Genomic DNA, 17,525 nt, shown 5'->3' with positions numbered 1-17,525 from the left:
CTCTATGGGTGACATTGCACCAAGGTGAAAGGTTCCTTCCAAGGCAAGAGCGAGTGCCAGAGGGTGTGAGTCTCACTCCCAATAAGTGACACTGCAACAAATTAAGCGGTTCTCTCCAAGACAAACGCCAATTCCACAGGGTGTGAGCCTCACTCCCAATGAGTGACACTACACCAAGGTGGGAGGTTCCCGCAAGTACAAGAGCCAGTGCCAAGGGTGTGAGCCTCACACCCAATGAGTGACACTGCACGAAGGTGAAAGGTTCTCTTCAGCGCAAGAGCCAGTGCCAGAGGATATAAGCTTCACACTTAATGGGTGACATTGCACCAAGGTGAAAGAATCCTTCCAGGACAAAGGCCAATGCCACAGGGTGTGAGACTCACTACCCATGAGTGACACTGTACCAGTGTGAAAGGCTCCCTCCAGTGGAAGAGCCAGTGCCACATGGTGTGAGCCTCACACCCAATGGGTGACATTGCACCAAGGTGAAAGGTTCACTCCAATGAAAATGCCAATGCCACAGGCTGTGAGACTCACTTCCAATGAGTGACACTGCACCAAGGTGGGAGGTTCGCTCCAGTGCAAGAGCCAGTGCCAGAGGGTGTGAACCTCACTCCCAATAAGTGACACTGCAACAAGTTGAGAGGTTCCCTCCAAGACAAATGCCAATTCCACAGGGTGTGAGCCTCACTCCCAATGAGTGACACTACACCAAGGTGGGAGGTTCCCACAAGTACAAGAGACAGTGCCAGAGGGTGTGAGACTCACTCCCTATGAGTTACACTGCACCAATGTGAGTGGTTCCCTCCAGTGCAAGAGCCAATGCCACAGGGTGTGAGCCTCACTCCCAATGTGTGACACTGCACCGAGGTGAGAGGCTCCCTCCAGTGCAAGAGCTGGTGCCACAGGAGATGAGCCTCATACTCAATGGGTGACAGTGCACCAAGTTAAAAGGTTCCTTCCAAGAAAAATGCCAATGCCACAGGGTGTGAGCATCTCTCCCAATGAGTGACACTGCACCAAGGTGAGAGGATCTCTCCAGTGGAAGAGCCAGTGCCACTGGGTGTGAGCCTCACACCCAATGGGTGACACTGCACCAAGGTGAGATGTTCCCTCCAGTGCAAGATCCAGTGCCACAGGATATGAGCCTCACACACAATGGGTGACATTGCAGCAAGGTGAAAGTTCCTTCAAAGACAGAGGCCAATGCCACAGGGCTTGAGCCTCACTCCCAATGAGTGTTAGAATCCGGATTCTCTGATTGGCAGTGGTACAGGTAGGTACCTGGGACAAGCAGAGGGTCCTTCTTCTAGTCAGGGTAAGGGGATGCTCTCTAACAATAACCCCTGCTCACCCTCTAGGTAGCTTGGCGCGAGCAGACAAGGCGTTATCTCTGGGCGTTTAGGTTAAGCATTTGTGAATACCCACACAGTAATACAGTGACCCTCCACAAATGAACTCCACACTGGGTATATATCAAAAATAATTCTTTATATATTTATCAGGCTTAGCACAAGACTAAACTAGCGTTTAAAATGGCCCACAATACTTAGTTGCAAAGAGTTCTTGACTTTAACGAAGATTTCCATGACTGTGTGCTTCGTTCCCAGGCGTACGCTTCGTACGCGGTTGAAAATAGGCTTGGGAACAGATCGTACACTTCGCTCCCATGCGTACGCTTCGTACGCGGTTAAAGATGGGCTGGGGAGCGGGACAGACACACAGTACCTTAAGCTTCAGAGTTTGTCACGGACACTTCCTTGGCAGCAGGCGCACAGTACGGTGCAATGTCCTCCGGGCGGCGTGTACTACGGTACGGGAGACCTTGGCCGTGCGCGGCTCAGGGGACGGGGCGAGATTTCGGCTCGTACTGCCAGACGCTGTGTACGCATCGTACCGGGATCGCTGGGCTTCACTTGGGCTGCTTATACAGGCGAACAGTACGCTCCGTGCAGGAGACGTACGACCTTCCTTTGCGGTGCGAACTACGGCATGTAGAGGGGGCCCAGACGCGTTGTTCGTGCCGGACAGCGGAATATCAGCTTACGGGGAGTACGCTACGATCAGCGAGAGGTACACAGCAGTTCGAAGTGAAGTTGCGAGGAAAACGGTCCGTTTTCCAAGTCGATTCAACGGCAGGGAAGTCCACTGGTCCTGGGACTTCGTTCAGGGGGCAAGCTCACTCACAAACCCTTGGAGATCTTTAGGCACAAGCAAAAAATAAAAGTCTCTCTAGTCTTTGTTCCTCTTCTTCAGCAGCAAGGCAACCACTGCAGGCCAATCCCCCAGGTCAGGGACAGTACTCCTCCATGCAGCTTTTCCAGTTCCTTCAGGTCGGACAGAGGTTTCTTCTTGGCAGGACAGGATTTAGTTTCTTAGGAGCAGGGCTCCTACATTTATACCACAAATCTTTTGTTCTCCCAGGCCAGGGGGGCCCTTGCCTAGTTCAGTCCAGTTCCGGAGCACTTTGTTGATGCGATGCAGGCTTCTTCTTTCAGGGTGCAGGGCAGAGCCATCAGACGCTCCACAGGGGGCGGAGCCAGCATTGTGGCGGCAGAGCACAGCCCTATTCAGAGTCCAGGTGTACTGCTCCCACCCATCTAATGTCAATCTTTCTATTCACCACCAGGCTACCTAGCCCTGCCCCTCTGAGTTTCCCCAGCCCTGTCACTCACACAAGCCAGACAGCAGATACACATCATTGCAGAGGCGGGCTGAAATGGTTAGGCAAGCAAATGCCAACTTTCTAAAAGTGGCATTTGCAAATGCAGAATATTAAAATAAACCTTACTAAAAGATGTACCTTATTATCGTGAGTTCAGGCATACTAAACTCGATTTTCTACCATGTTCCCTGGGCCTTTTAGGATCATAGGATGTAACAATCTTAACAGCCCATTCTGGCCTATGAGAACAGGGTAGCCTTACAATAGTGAAAAACGAAAATGGCTGTAATTCACTATTAGGACATGCCACACACATCAGGGCTTGTCCTACCTCATGCTACAACGCACCCTGCCCTTGGGCCTGCCATAGGGGTGACTCACATGAGTAAAGGGAAGGTTTAGGGACTGGCAAGTGGGTGCACTTGCGCAGTCAGCATGACAGTACCAGACTGCACGCAGGTTCTGCAATGGCAGACCTTAGACACGTTTTAACAGGCTTCTTCTGTGGGTGGCACAACCAGTGCTGCAAGCCCACCAGCAGCATTTGTATTTACAAGCCCTGGGCACTCCTGGTGCACTGTACTAGGGGCTGACAGTAAACCAAAAAAATCCAATCATGGAATCCAACCAACATATACAATTTATATAGAGAGCACTTGCACTGTGGCACTGGTTGGCAGTGGCACAGTGCTCTGAGCAGCTAACACCAACAAAAACACATGAGGCACAACGACAAAAAATGGAAGGGAGACCCACGCCAAGGTGTCAGGTCTAACAGTGACACTGAACCAAGGTAAGAGGTTTCCTCAAAGACAAATGGTCAATGCCACAGGTTGTGAGCCTCACTCCCAATGAGTGACACTACACCAAATTTGAGAGGCTCCCTCTAGTGCAAAAGCCAGTGCCACAGGGTGTGAGCCTCACTCCCAAAGAGTGACACTGCACCAAGGTGAGAGGTCCCCTCCAGTGCAAGCGCCAATGCCACAGGGTGTGAGCCTCACTCCCAATGAGTGACACTGCACCAAGGTGGGGGGTTCTCTCCAGTGCAAGAGCCATTGCTACAGGGTGTGAGACTCACTCCCAATGAGTTACACTGCACCAATGTGAGTGGTTCCCTCCAGTGCAAGAGCCATTGCCACAGGGTGTGAGCCTCACTCCCAATGTGTCACACTGCACCGAGGTGAGAGGCTCCCTCCAGTGCAAGAGCCGGTGCCACAGGATATGAGCCTCATACTCAATGGGTGACAGTGCACCAAGTTAAAAGGTTCCTTCCAAGAAAAATGCCAATGCCATAGGGTGTGAGCATCTCACCCAATGAGTGACACTGCACCAAGGTGAGAGGATCCCTCCAGTGGAAGAGCCAGTGCCACTGGGTGTGAGCCTCACACCCAATGGGTGACACTGCACCAAGGTGAGAGGTTCCCTCCAGTGCAAGATCCAGTGCCACAGGATATGAGCCTCACACACAATGGGTGACATTGCAGCAAGGTGAAAGTTCCTTCAAAGACAGAGGCCAATGCCACAGGGCGTGAGCCTCACTCCCAATGAGTGACTGTTAGAATCCTGATTCTCTGATTGGCAGTGGTACAGGTAGGTACCTGGGACAAGCAGAGGGTCCTTCTTCTAGTCAGGGTAAGTGGGTGCTCTCTAACAATAACCCCTGCTCACCCTCTAGGTAGCTTGGCGCGAGCAGACAAGGCGTTATTTCTGGGCGTTTAGGTTAAGCATTTGTGAATACCCACACAGTAATACAGTGACCCTCCACAAATGGACTCCACACTGGGTATATATCAAAAATAATTCTTTATATATTTATCAGGCTTAGCACAAGATTAAACAAACGTTTAAAATGGCCCACAATACATAGTTGCAAAGAGTTCTTGACTTTAACGAAGATTTCCATGACTGTGCGCTTCGTTCCCAGGCGTACGCTTCGTACGCGGTTGAAAATAGGCTTGGAAACAGATCGTACACTTCGCTCCCTGGCGTACGCTTCGTAAGCGGTTAAAGATGGGCTGGGGAGCGGGACGGACACACAGTACCTTAAGCTTCAGAGTTTGTCACGGACACTTCCTTGGCAGCAGGCGCACAGTACGGTGCGATGTCCTCCGGGCGGCGTGTACTACGGTACAAGAGAACTTGGGCGTGCGCGGCTCAGGGGACGGGGTGAGATTTCGGCTCGTACTGCCAGACGCTGTGTACGCATCGTACCGGGATCGCTGGGCTTCACTTGGGCTGCTTATACAGGTGAACAGTACGCTCCGTGCAGGAGACGTACGACCTTCCTTTGCGGTGCGAGCTACGGCTCGTAGAGGGGCCCCAGACGCGTTGTTCGTGCTGGACAGCGGGATATCAGCTTACGGGGAGTACGCTACGATCAGCGAGACGTACACAGCAGTTCGAAGTGAAGTTGCGAGGAAAACGGTCCGTTTTCCAAGTCGATTCAACGGCGGGGAAGTCCACTGGTCCTGGGACTTCGTTCAGGGGGCAAGCTCACTCACAAGCCCTTGGAGATCTTTAGGCACAAGCAAAAAATAAGAGTCTCTCTAGTCTTTGTTCCTCTTCTTCAGCAGCAAGGCAACCACTGCAGGCCAATCCCCCAGGTCAGGGACAGTACTCCTCCATGCAGCGTTTCCAGTTCCTTCAGGTCGGACAGAGGGTTCTTCTTGGCAGGACAGGATCTAGTTTCTTAGGAGCAGGGCTCCTACATTTATACCACACATCTTTTGTTCTCCCAGGGCAGGGGGGCCCTTGCCTTGTTCAGTCCGATTCTGGAGCACTTTGTTGATGCGATGCAGGCTTCTTCTTTCAGGGTGCAGGGCAGAGCCATCAGACGCTCCACAGGGGGCGGAGCCAGCATTGTGGTGGCAGAGCACAGCCCTATTTAGAGTCCAGGTGTACTGCTCCCACCCATCTAATGTCAATCTTTCTATTCACCACCAGGCTACCTAGCCCTGCCCCTCTGGGTTTCCCCAGCCCTGTCACTCACACAAGCCAGACAGCAGATACACATCATTGCAGAGGCGGGCTGAAATGGTTAGGCAAGCAAATGCCAACTTTCTAAAAGTGGCATTTGCAAATGCAGAATATAAAAATAAACCTTACTAAAAGATGTACCTTATTATCGTGAGGGTAGCCTTACAATAGTGAAAAACGAAAATGGCTGTAATTCACTATTAGGACATGCCACACACATCAGGGCATGTCCTACCTTATGCTCACAATGCACCCTGCCCTTGGGCCTGCCATAGGGGTGACTCACATGAGGAAAGGGAAGGTTTAGGGACTGGCAAGTGGGTGCACTTGCGCAGTCAGCATGACAGTACCAGACTGCACGCAGGTTCTGCAATGGCAGACCTTAGACACGTTTTAACAGGCTTCTTCTGTGGGTGGCACAACCAGTGCTGCAAGCCCACCAGCAGCATTTGTATTTACAAGCCCTGGGCACTCCTGGTGCACTGTACTAGGGGCTGACAGTAAACCAAAAAAATCCAATCATGGAATCCAACCAACATATACAATTTATATAGAGAGCACTTGCACTGTGGCACTGGTTGGCAGTGGCACAGTGCTCTGAGCAGCTAACACCAACAAAAACACATGAGGCACAACGACAAAAAATGGAAGGGAGACCCACGCCAAGGTGTCAGGTCTAACAGTGACACTGAACCAAGGTAAGAGGTTTCCTCATAGACAAATGGTCAATGCCACAGGTTGTGAGCCTCACTCCCAATGAGTGACACTACACCAAATTTGAGAGGCTCCCTCTAGTGCAAAAGCCAGTGCCACAGGGTGTGAGCCTCACTCCCAAAGAGTGACACTGCACCAAGGTGGGAGGTTCTCTCCAGTGCAAGAGCCATTGCTACAGGGTGTGAGCCTCACACCCAATGAGTTGCACTGCACCAAGGAGTGGGTTTCCCTCCAGTGCAAACGCCAATGCCACTGGGTGTGAGCCTCACTCCTAATGAGTGACACTGGACCAAGGTAAGAGGTTTCCTAAAAGACAAATGGTCAATGCCACAGGTTGTGAGACTTACTCCCAATGAGTGACACTGCACCAAGGTGGGAGGTTCAATCCAGTCGTAATGCTAATGCCACAGGGTGTGAGCCTCACTCTGAATGCGTGACACTGCACCAAGGTGGGAGGTTCGCTCCAGTGCAAGAGCCAGTGCCAGAGAGTGTGAGCCTCACTCCCAATAAGTGACACTGCAACAAGTTGAGAGTTTGCAACCAAGACAAATGCCAATTCAACAGATTGTGAGCCTCCTTCCCAATGAGTGACACTGCACCAAGGTGGGAGGTTCCCACAAGTACAAGAGCCAGTGCCACAGGGTGTGAGTCTCATACCCAATGAGTGACACTAAACCAAGGTGAAACGTTCCCTTCATTGCAAGAGTCAGTGCCACAGGATATGAGCCTAAAGCTCTATGGGTGACATTGCACCAAGGTGAAAGGTTCCTTCCAATACAAAGGCCAATGCCACAGGGTGTGAGCCTCTCTCCCAATGAGTGACACTGCACCAAGGTGAGAGGTTCCCTCCAGTGCAAGAGCCAGTGCCACAGGATATGAGCCTCAAACTCTATGGGTGACATTGCATCAAGGTGAAAGGTTCCTTTCAAGGCAAGAGCGAGTGCCAGAGGGAGTAAGTCTCACTCCCAATAAGTGACACTGCAACAAGTTAAGCGGTTCTCTCCAAGACAAACACCAATTCCACAGGGTGTGAGCCTCACTCCCAATGAGTGACACTACACAAAGGTGGGAGGTTCCCGCAAGTACAAGAGCCAGTGCCACTGAGTCTGAGCCTCACTCCCAATGAGTGACACTGCACCAATGTGAGAGGTTCCCTCCAGTGCAAGAGCCAGTGCCAAGGGTGTGAGCCTCACACCCAATGAGTGACACTGCACCAAGGTGAGAGGTTCTCTTCAGTGCAAGAGCCAGTGCGAGAGGATATAAGCCTCACACTTAATGGGTGACATTGCACCAAGGTGAAAGGTTCCTTCCAAGACAAAGGCCAATGACACAGGGTGTGCGACTCACTACCAATGAGTGACACTGTACCGGGGTGAGAGGTTCCCTCCAGTGGAAGAGCCAGTGCCACATGGTGTGAGCCTCACACCCAATGGGTGACATTACACCAAGGTGAAAGGTTCCTTCCAAGGGAAGAGGGAGTGCCAGAGGGTGTGAGTCTCACTCCCAATAAGTGACACTGCAAAAAGTTAAGCGGTTCTCTCCAAGACAAACACCAATTCCACAGGGTGTGAGCCTCACTCCCAATGAGTGACACTACACCAAGGTGGGAGGTTCCCTCAAGTACAAGAGCCAGTGCCACAGATTCTGAGCCTCACTCCCAATGAGTGAAACTGCACCAATGTGAGAGGTTCTCTTCAGTGCAAGAGCCAGTGCCACAGGGTGTGAGCCTCACACCCAATGAGTGACACTGCACCAAGGTGAGAGGTTCTCTTCAGTGCAAGAGCCAGTGCAAGAGGATATAAGCCTCACATTTAATGGGTGACATTGCACCAAGATGAAAGGTTCCTTCCAAAACAAAGGCCAATGCCACAGGGTGTGAGACTCACTACCAATGAGTGACACTGTACTGGGGTGAGAGGTTCCCTCCAGTGGAAGAGCCAGTGCCACGTGGTGTGAGCCTCACACCCAATGGGTGACATTGCACCAAGGTGAAAGGTTCCTTCCAAGGGAAGAGCGAGTGCCAGAGGGTGTGAGTCTCACTCCCAATAAGTGACACTGCAAAAAGTTAAGCAGTTCTCTCCAAGACAAACACCAATTCCACAGGGTGTGAGCCTCACTCCCAATGAGTGACACTATACCAAATTTGAGAGGCTCCCTCTAGTGCAAAAGCCAGTGCCACAGGGTGTGAGCCTCACTCCCAAAGAGTGACACTGCACCAAAGTGAGAGGTTCCCTCCAGTGCAAGAGCCAATGCCACAGGGTGTGAGCCTCACTCTCAATGAGTGACACTGCACCAAGGTGGGACGTTCTCTCCAGTGCAAGAGCCATTGCAACAGGGTGTGAGCCTCACACCCAATGAGTTGCACTGCACCAAGGAGTGGGTTTCCCTCCAGTGCAAAAGCCAATGTCACAGGATATGAGCCTCACACTCAATGAGTGACAGTGCATCAAGGTGAAAGGTTCGTTCCAAGACAAAGGCCAATGCCACTGGGTGTGAGCCTCACTCCTAATGAGTGACATTGGACCAAGGTAAGAGGTTTCCTAAAAGACAAATGGTCAATGCCACAGGTTGTGAGACTTACTCCCAATGAGTGACACTGCATCAAGGTGGGAGGTTCAATCCAATCGTAATGCTAATGCCACAGGGTGTGATCCTCACTCCCAATGAGTGACACTGCACCAAGGTGGGAGGTTCGCTCCAGTGCAAGAGCCAGTGCCAGAGGGTGTGAGCCTCACTCCCAATAAGTGACACTGCAACAAGTTGAGAGTTTGCAACCAAGACAAATGCCAATTCAACAGAGTGTGAGCCTCCTTCCCAATGAGTGACACTGCACCAAGGTGGGAGGTTCCCACAAGTACAAGAGCCAGTGCCACAGGGTGTGAGCCTCACACCCAATGAGTGACACTAAACCAAGGTGAAAGGTTCCCTCCATTGCAAGAGCCAGTGCCACAGGATATGAGCCTAAAGCTCTATGGGTGACATTGCACCAAGGTGAAAGGTTCCTTCCAATACAAAGGCCAATGCCACAGGGTGTGAGCCTCTCTCCCAATGAGTGACACTGCACCAAGGTGAGAGGTTCCCTCCAGTGCAAGAGCCAGTGCCACAGGATATGAGCCTCAAACTCTATGGGTGACATTGCATCAAGGTGAAAGGTTCCTTTCAAGGCAAGAGCGAGTGCCAGAGGGAGTAAGTCTCACTCCCAATAAGTGACACTGCAACAAGTTAAGCGGTTCTCTCCAAGACAAACACCAATTCCACAGGGTGTGAGCCTCACTCCCAATGAGTGACACTACACAAAGGTGGGAGGTTCCCGCAAGTACAAGAGCCAGTGCCACTGAGTCTGAGCCTCACTCCCAAAGAGTGACACTGCACCAAGGTGGGAGGTTCTCTCCAGTGCAAGAGCCATTGCTACAGGGTGTGAGCCTCACACCCAATGAGTTGCACTGCACCAAGGAGTGGGTTTCCCTCCAGTGCAAACGCCAATGCCACTGGGTGTGAGCCTCACTCCTAATGAGTGACACTGGACCAAGGTAAGAGGTTTCCTAAAAGACAAATGGTCAATGCCACAGGTTGTGAGACTTACTCCCAATGAGTGACACTGCACCAAGGTGGGAGGTTCAATCCAGTCGTAATGCTAATGCCACAGGGTGTGAGCCTCACTCTGAATGCGTGACACTGCACCAAGGTGGGAGGTTCGCTCCAGTGCAAGAGCCAGTGCCAGAGAGTGTGAGCCTCACTCCCAATAAGTGACACTGCAACAAGTTGAGAGTTTGCAACCAAGACAAATGCCAATTCAACAGATTGTGAGCCTCCTTCCCAATGAGTGACACTGCACCAAGGTGGGAGGTTCCCACAAGTACAAGAGCCAGTGCCACAGGGTGTGAGTCTCATACCCAATGAGTGACACTAAACCAAGGTGAAACGTTCCCTTCATTGCAAGAGTCAGTGCCACAGGATATGAGCCTAAAGCTCTATGGGTGACATTGCACCAAGGTGAAAGGTTCCTTCCAATACAAAGGCCAATGCCACAGGGTGTGAGCCTCTCTCCCAATGAGTGACACTGCACCAAGGTGAGAGGTTCCCTCCAGTGCAAGAGCCAGTGCCACAGGATATGAGCCTCAAACTCTATGGGTGACATTGCATCAAGGTGAAAGGTTCCTTTCAAGGCAAGAGCGAGTGCCAGAGGGAGTAAGTCTCACTCCCAATAAGTGACACTGCAACAAGTTAAGCGGTTCTCTCCAAGACAAACACCAATTCCACAGGGTGTGAGCCTCACTCCCAATGAGTGACACTACACAAAGGTGGGAGGTTCCCGCAAGTACAAGAGCCAGTGCCACTGAGTCTGAGCCTCACTCCCAATGAGTGACACTGCACCAATGTGAGAGGTTCCCTCCAGTGCAAGAGCCAGTGCCAAGGGTGTGAGCCTCACACCCAATGAGTGACACTGCACCAAGGTGAGAGGTTCTCTTCAGTGCAAGAGCCAGTGCGAGAGGATATAAGCCTCACACTTAATGGGTGACATTGCACCAAGGTGAAAGGTTCCTTCCAAGACAAAGGCCAATGACACAGGGTGTGCGACTCACTACCAATGAGTGACACTGTACCGGGGTGAGAGGTTCCCTCCAGTGGAAGAGCCAGTGCCACATGGTGTGAGCCTCACACCCAATGGGTGACATTACACCAAGGTGAAAGGTTCCTTCCAAGGGAAGAGGGAGTGCCAGAGGGTGTGAGTCTCACTCCCAATAAGTGACACTGCAAAAAGTTAAGCGGTTCTCTCCAAGACAAACACCAATTCCACAGGGTGTGAGCCTCACTCCCAATGAGTGACACTACACCAAGGTGGGAGGTTCCCTCAAGTACAAGAGCCAGTGCCACAGATTCTGAGCCTCACTCCCAATGAGTGAAACTGCACCAATGTGAGAGGTTCTCTTCAGTGCAAGAGCCAGTGCCACAGGGTGTGAGCCTCACACCCAATGAGTGACACTGCACCAAGGTGAGAGGTTCTCTTCAGTGCAAGAGCCAGTGCAAGAGGATATAAGCCTCACATTTAATGGGTGACATTGCACCAAGATGAAAGGTTCCTTCCAAAACAAAGGCCAATGCCACAGGGTGTGAGACTCACTACCAATGAGTGACACTGTACTGGGGTGAGAGGTTCCCTCCAGTGGAAGAGCCAGTGCCACGTGGTGTGAGCCTCACACCCAATGGGTGACATTGCACCAAGGTGAAAGGTTCCTTCCAAGGGAAGAGCGAGTGCCAGAGGGTGTGAGTCTCACTCCCAATAAGTGACACTGCAAAAAGTTAAGCAGTTCTCTCCAAGACAAACACCAATTCCACAGGGTGTGAGCCTCACTCCCAATGAGTGACACTACACCAAATTTGAGAGGCTCCCTCTAGTGCAAAAGCCAGTGCCACAGGGTGTGAGCCTCACTCCCAAAGAGTGACACTGCACCAAAGTGAGAGGTTCCCTCCAGTGCAAGAGCCAATGCCACAGGGTGTGAGCCTCACTCTCAATGAGTGACACTGCACCAAGGTGGGACGTTCTCTCCAGTGCAAGAGCCATTGCAACAGGGTGTGAGCCTCACACCCAATGAGTTGCACTGCACCAAGGAGTGGGTTTCCCTCCAGTGCAAAAGCCAATGTCACAGGATATGAGCCTCACACTCAATGAGTGACAGTGCATCAAGGTGAAAGGTTCGTTCCAAGACAAAGGCCAATGCCACTGGGTGTGAGCCTCACTCCTAATGAGTGACATTGGACCAAGGTAAGAGGTTTCCTAAAAGACAAATGGTCAATGCCACAGGTTGTGAGACTTACTCCCAATGAGTGACACTGCATCAAGGTGGGAGGTTCAATCCAATCGTAATGCTAATGCCACAGGGTGTGATCCTCACTCCCAATGAGTGACACTGCACCAAGGTGGGAGGTTCGCTCCAGTGCAAGAGCCAGTGCCAGAGGGTGTGAGCCTCACTCCCAATAAGTGACACTGCAACAAGTTGAGAGTTTGCAACCAAGACAAATGCCAATTCAACAGAGTGTGAGCCTCCTTCCCAATGAGTGACACTGCACCAAGGTGGGAGGTTCCCACAAGTACAAGAGCCAGTGCCACAGGGTGTGAGCCTCACACCCAATGAGTGACACTAAACCAAGGTGAAAGGTTCCCTCCATTGCAAGAGCCAGTGCCACAGGATATGAGCCTAAAGCTCTATGGGTGACATTGCACCAAGGTGAAAGGTTCCTTCCAATACAAAGGCCAATGCCACAGGGTGTGAGCTTCTCTCCCAATGAGTGACACTGCACCAAGGTGAGAGGTTCCCTCCAGTGCAAGAGCCAGTGCCACAGGATATGAGCCTCAAACTCTATGGGTGACATTGCATCAAGGTGAAAGGTTCCTTTCAAGGCAAGAGCGAATGCCAGAGGGAGTAAGTCTCACTCCCAATAAGTGACACTGCAACAAGTTAAGCGGTTCTCTCCAAGACAAACGCCAATTCCACAGGGTGTGAGCCTCACTCCCAATGAGTGACACTACACAAAGGTGGGAGGTTCCCGCAAGTACAAGAGCCAGTGCCACTGAGTCTGAGCCTCACTCCCAATGAGTGACACTGCACCAATGTGAGAGGTTCCCTCCAGTGCAAGAGCCAGTGCCAAGGGTGTGAGCCTCACACCCAATGAGTGACACTGCACCAAGGTGAGAGGTTCTCTTCAGTGCAAGAGCCAGTGCGAGAGGATATAAGCCTCACACTTAATGGGTGACATTGCACCAAGGTGAAAGGTTCCTTCCAAGACAAAGGCCAATGACACAGGGTGTGCGACTCACTACCAATGAGTGACACTGTACCGGGGTGAGAGGTTCCCTCCAGTGGAAGAGCCAGTGCCACATGGTGTGAGCCTCACACCCAATGGGTGACATTGCACCAAGGTGGAAGGTTCCTTCCAAGGGAAGAGGGAGTGCCAGAGGGTGTGAGTCTCACTCCCAATAAGTGACACTGCAAAAAGTTAAGCGGTTCTCTCCAAGACAAACACCAATTCCACAGGGTGTGAGCCTCACTCCCAATGAGTGACACTACACCAAGGTGGGAGGTTCCCTCAAGTACAAGAGCCAGTGCCACAGATTCTGAGCCTCACTCCCAATGAGTGAAACTGCACCAATGTGAGAGGTTCTCTTCAGTGCAAGAGCCAGTGCCACAGGGTGTGAGCCTCACACCCAATGAGTGACACTGCACCAAGGTGAGAGGTTCTCTTCAGTGCAAGAGCCAGTGCAAGAGGATATAAGCCTCACATTTAATGGGTGACATTGCACCAAGATGAAAGGTTCCTTCCAAAACAAAGGCCAATGCCACAGGGTGTGAGACTCACTACCAATGAGTGACACTGTACCAGGGTGAGAGGTTCCCTTCAGTGGAAGAGCCAGTGCCACATGGTGTGGGCCTCACACCTAATAGGTGACGCTGCACCAAGGTGAGAGGTTCCCTCCAGTGCAAGAGCCAGTGCCAGAGGATATAAGCCTCACATTTAATGGGTGACATTGCACCAAGGTGAAAGGTTCCTTCCAATACAAAGGCCAATGCCACAGGGTGTGAGCCTCTCTCCCAATGACTAACACTGCACCAAGGTGAGAGGTTCCCTCCAGTGCAAGAGCCAGTGCCACAGGATATGAGCCTCAAACTCTATGGGTGACATTGCACCAAGGTGAAAGGTTCCTTCCAAGGCAAGACTGAGTAACAGAGGGTGTGAGTCTCACTCCCAATAAGTGACACTGCAACAAGTTAAGCGGTTCTCTCCAAGACGAACGCCCGATCCACAGGGTGTGAGCCTCACTCCCAATGAGTGACACTACACAAAGGTGGGAGGTTCCCACAAGTACAAGAGCCAGTGCCATAGAGGCTGAGCCTCACTCCCAATGAGTGACACTGCACCAATGTGAGAGGTTCCCTCCAGTGCAAGAGCCAGTGCCACAGGGTGTGAGCCTCACACCCAATGAGTGACACTGCACCAAGGTAAGAGGTTCTCTTCAGTGCAAGAGCCAGTGCAAGAGGATATGAGCCTCACACTCAATGGGTGACATTGCACCAAGATGAAAGGTTCCTTCCAAAACAAAGGCCAATGCCACAGGGTGTGAGACTCAATACCAATGAGTGACACTGTACCAGGGTGAGAGGTTCCCTTCAGTGGAAGAGCCAGTGCCACTGGGTGTGAGCCTCACACCCAATGGGTGACACTGCACCAAGGTGAGATGTTCCCTCCAGTGCAAGATCCAGTGCCACAGGATATGAGCCTCACACACAATGGGTGACATTGCAGCAAGGTGAAAGTTCCTTCAAAGACAGAGGCCAATGCCACAGGGCTTGAGCCTCACTCCCAATGAGTGTTAGAATCCGGATTCTCTGATTGGCAGTGGTACAGGTAGGTACCTGGGACAAGCAGAGGGTCCTTCTTCTAGTCAGGGTAAGGGGATGCTCTCTAACAATAACCCCTGCTCACCCTCTAGGTAGCTTGGCGCGAGCAGACAAGGCGTTATCTCTGGGCGTTTAGGTTAAGCATTTGTGAATACCCACACAGTAATACAGTGACCCTCCACAAATGAACTCCACACTGGGTATATATCAAAAATAATTCTTTATATATTTATCAGGCTTAGCACAAGACTAAACTAGCGTTTAAAATGGCCCACAATACTTAGTTGCAAAGAGTTCTTGACTTTAACGAAGATTTCCATGACTGTGTGCTTCGTTCCCAGGCGTACGCTTCGTACGCGGTTGAAAATAGGCTTGGGAACAGATCGTACACTTCGCTCCCATGCGTACGCTTCGTACGCGGTTGAAGATGGGCTGGGGAGCGGGACAGACACGCAGTACCTTAAGCTTCAGAGTTTGTCACGGACACTTCCTTGGCAGCAGGCGCACAGTACGGTGCGATGTCCTCCGGGCGGCGTGTACTACGGTACGGGAGACCTTGGCCGTGCGCGGCTCAGGGGACGGGGCGAGATTTCGGCTCGTACTGCCAGACGCTGTGTACGCATCGTACCGGGATCGCTGGGCTTCACTTGGGCTGCTTATACAGGCGAACAGTACGCTCCGTGCAGGAGACGTACGACCTTCCTTTGCGGTGCGAATTACGGCATGTAGAGGGGCCCCAGACGCGTTGTTCGTGCCGGACAGCGGAATATCAGCTTACGGGGAGTACGCTACGATCAGCGAGAGGTACACAGCAGTTCGAAGTGAAGTTGCGAGGAAAACGGTCCGTTTTCCAAGTCGATTCAACTGCAGGGAAGTCCACTGGTCCACCAAGCTACCTAGCCCTGGCCCTCTGGGTTTCCCCAGCCCTGTCACTCACACAAGCCAGACAGCAGATACACATCATTGCAGAGGCGGGCTGAAATGGTAAGCAAGCAAATGCCAACTTTCTAAAATTGGCATTTGCAAATGCAGAATATTAAAATAAACCTTACTAAAAGATGTACCTTATTATCGTGAGTTCAGGCATACTAAACTCGATTTTCTACCATGTTCCCTGGGCCTTTTAGGATCATAGGATGTAACAATCTTAACAGCCCATTCTGGCCTATGAGAACAGGGTAGCCTTACAATAGTGAAAAACGAAAATGGCTGTAATTCACTATTAGGACATGCCACACACATCAGGGCTTGTCCTACCTTATGCTACAACGCACCCTGCCCTTGGGCCTGCCATAGGGGTGACTCACATGAGTAAAGGGAAGGTTTAGGGACTGGCAAGTGGGTGCACTTGCGCAGTCAGCATGACAGTACCAGACTGCACGCAGGTTCTGCAATGGCAGACCTTAGACACGTTTTAACAGGCTTCTTCTGTGGGTGGCACAACCAGTGCTGCAAGCCCACCAGCAGCATTTGTATTTACAAGCCCTGGGCACTCCTGGTGCACTGTACTAGGGGCTGACAGTAAACCAAAAAAATCCAATCATGGAATCCAACCAACATATACAATTTATATAGAGAGTGTTAGACCTGGCACCTTGGCGTGAGTTTCCCTTCCACTTTTTGATGGTGTGCCTCGATTGTTTTGCTGGTGTTGTCCGCTCAGGGCACTGCGCCACGGCTAATCCGTGCCGCAGTGCAAGTGCTCCCTAAGTAAAGTGTACCTGTGCTCTGCCACCACAAAGCCGGCGCCACCCCCTGTGGGGCGGCTGATGTCTCTGCCCTGCTGCTGAAAGGAAAGAGCAGAGCCACAATAACAAAGTGCTCCAGAACTGGACTGAGCCAGGCCTAGGCCCCCTGGCGCTAAAGAACAAAAGAATCATGGTATAAAATTAGGAGCCTGGCTCCTAAGAAATCGGAATCCTGTTTACCACAAAGAACCTCTGCCCGACTAGAAGGAGAAGAAGACGCCGGAGGAGCTGGCCTGCTGCTTGCCTTGCTGAGAGAGGAGAGGAAGAGACTTACTGAAAAGATTTTGCTACTTTGTGCTTGAACATTCTCCAAGGGCTTGATCTGAGCTTGCCCCCTGAACTGAACCCCAGGAACAGTGGGTTCTTTGTGCTTCTTGCTCGTCCTCCAATTCGAGCCGTGTGTGCATCCCGCTGGAAAAGAGACTGCGCCCCTCATCGCCCCTCCTAGGGCCGTGACACCCAGAAGCTCGCCTGCCTCAATCCCGTGAGAGCCCCGCTCCGTCCCGAGCCGCTCTCTGTCCCCGGGCCAGGCCGCCTGCGTCCCTGTCACCGCCTGCTACTGGAGCGCGCTGAACGTGCTATCACCCCTCCTGCCGGAAGCCGACCGACGACTGTGATCTACGCCGGGTCACCCAGCTGCACTGACTGTGCCCTGTGGCCCCGCTTCGCTATCCTCGGACATCTCAGGCCGCGCCGCCCCCGCTGTGGAGATCCTCCTGCACCGCCGTGCTAAAGGGTCGCTGGCCGCGCCTGCCTACTTGCCCACACCTGCTGACTGAGGACCCAAGAACACTTCCCGAAGTTGAGAGGCGCACCGACCTGTGCCGACTCTCCTAATCACGAAAGAAGTCCAGTATCGGGCTCGGGGCCCGCAACGCCTTATTTCCCCGTTCGCAGGAACCGATCTCTGGGAGTACTGGAACTACAAGTAAAGAGACTACAAAGTATCCATTTGAAACTACGAACGCAGAACATTTGCCTGCTGTATAACCTGGTGGCCTAGCGAAAACGTTATTGGTCTTGTGA

Source organism: Triturus cristatus, chromosome 7 (assembly GCF_964204655.1).
Source record: "Triturus cristatus chromosome 7, aTriCri1.1, whole genome shotgun sequence".
In the NCBI taxonomy this organism is placed as follows: Eukaryota; Metazoa; Chordata; class Amphibia; order Caudata; family Salamandridae; genus Triturus; species Triturus cristatus.
This window is presented reverse-complemented; position numbering follows the sequence as displayed.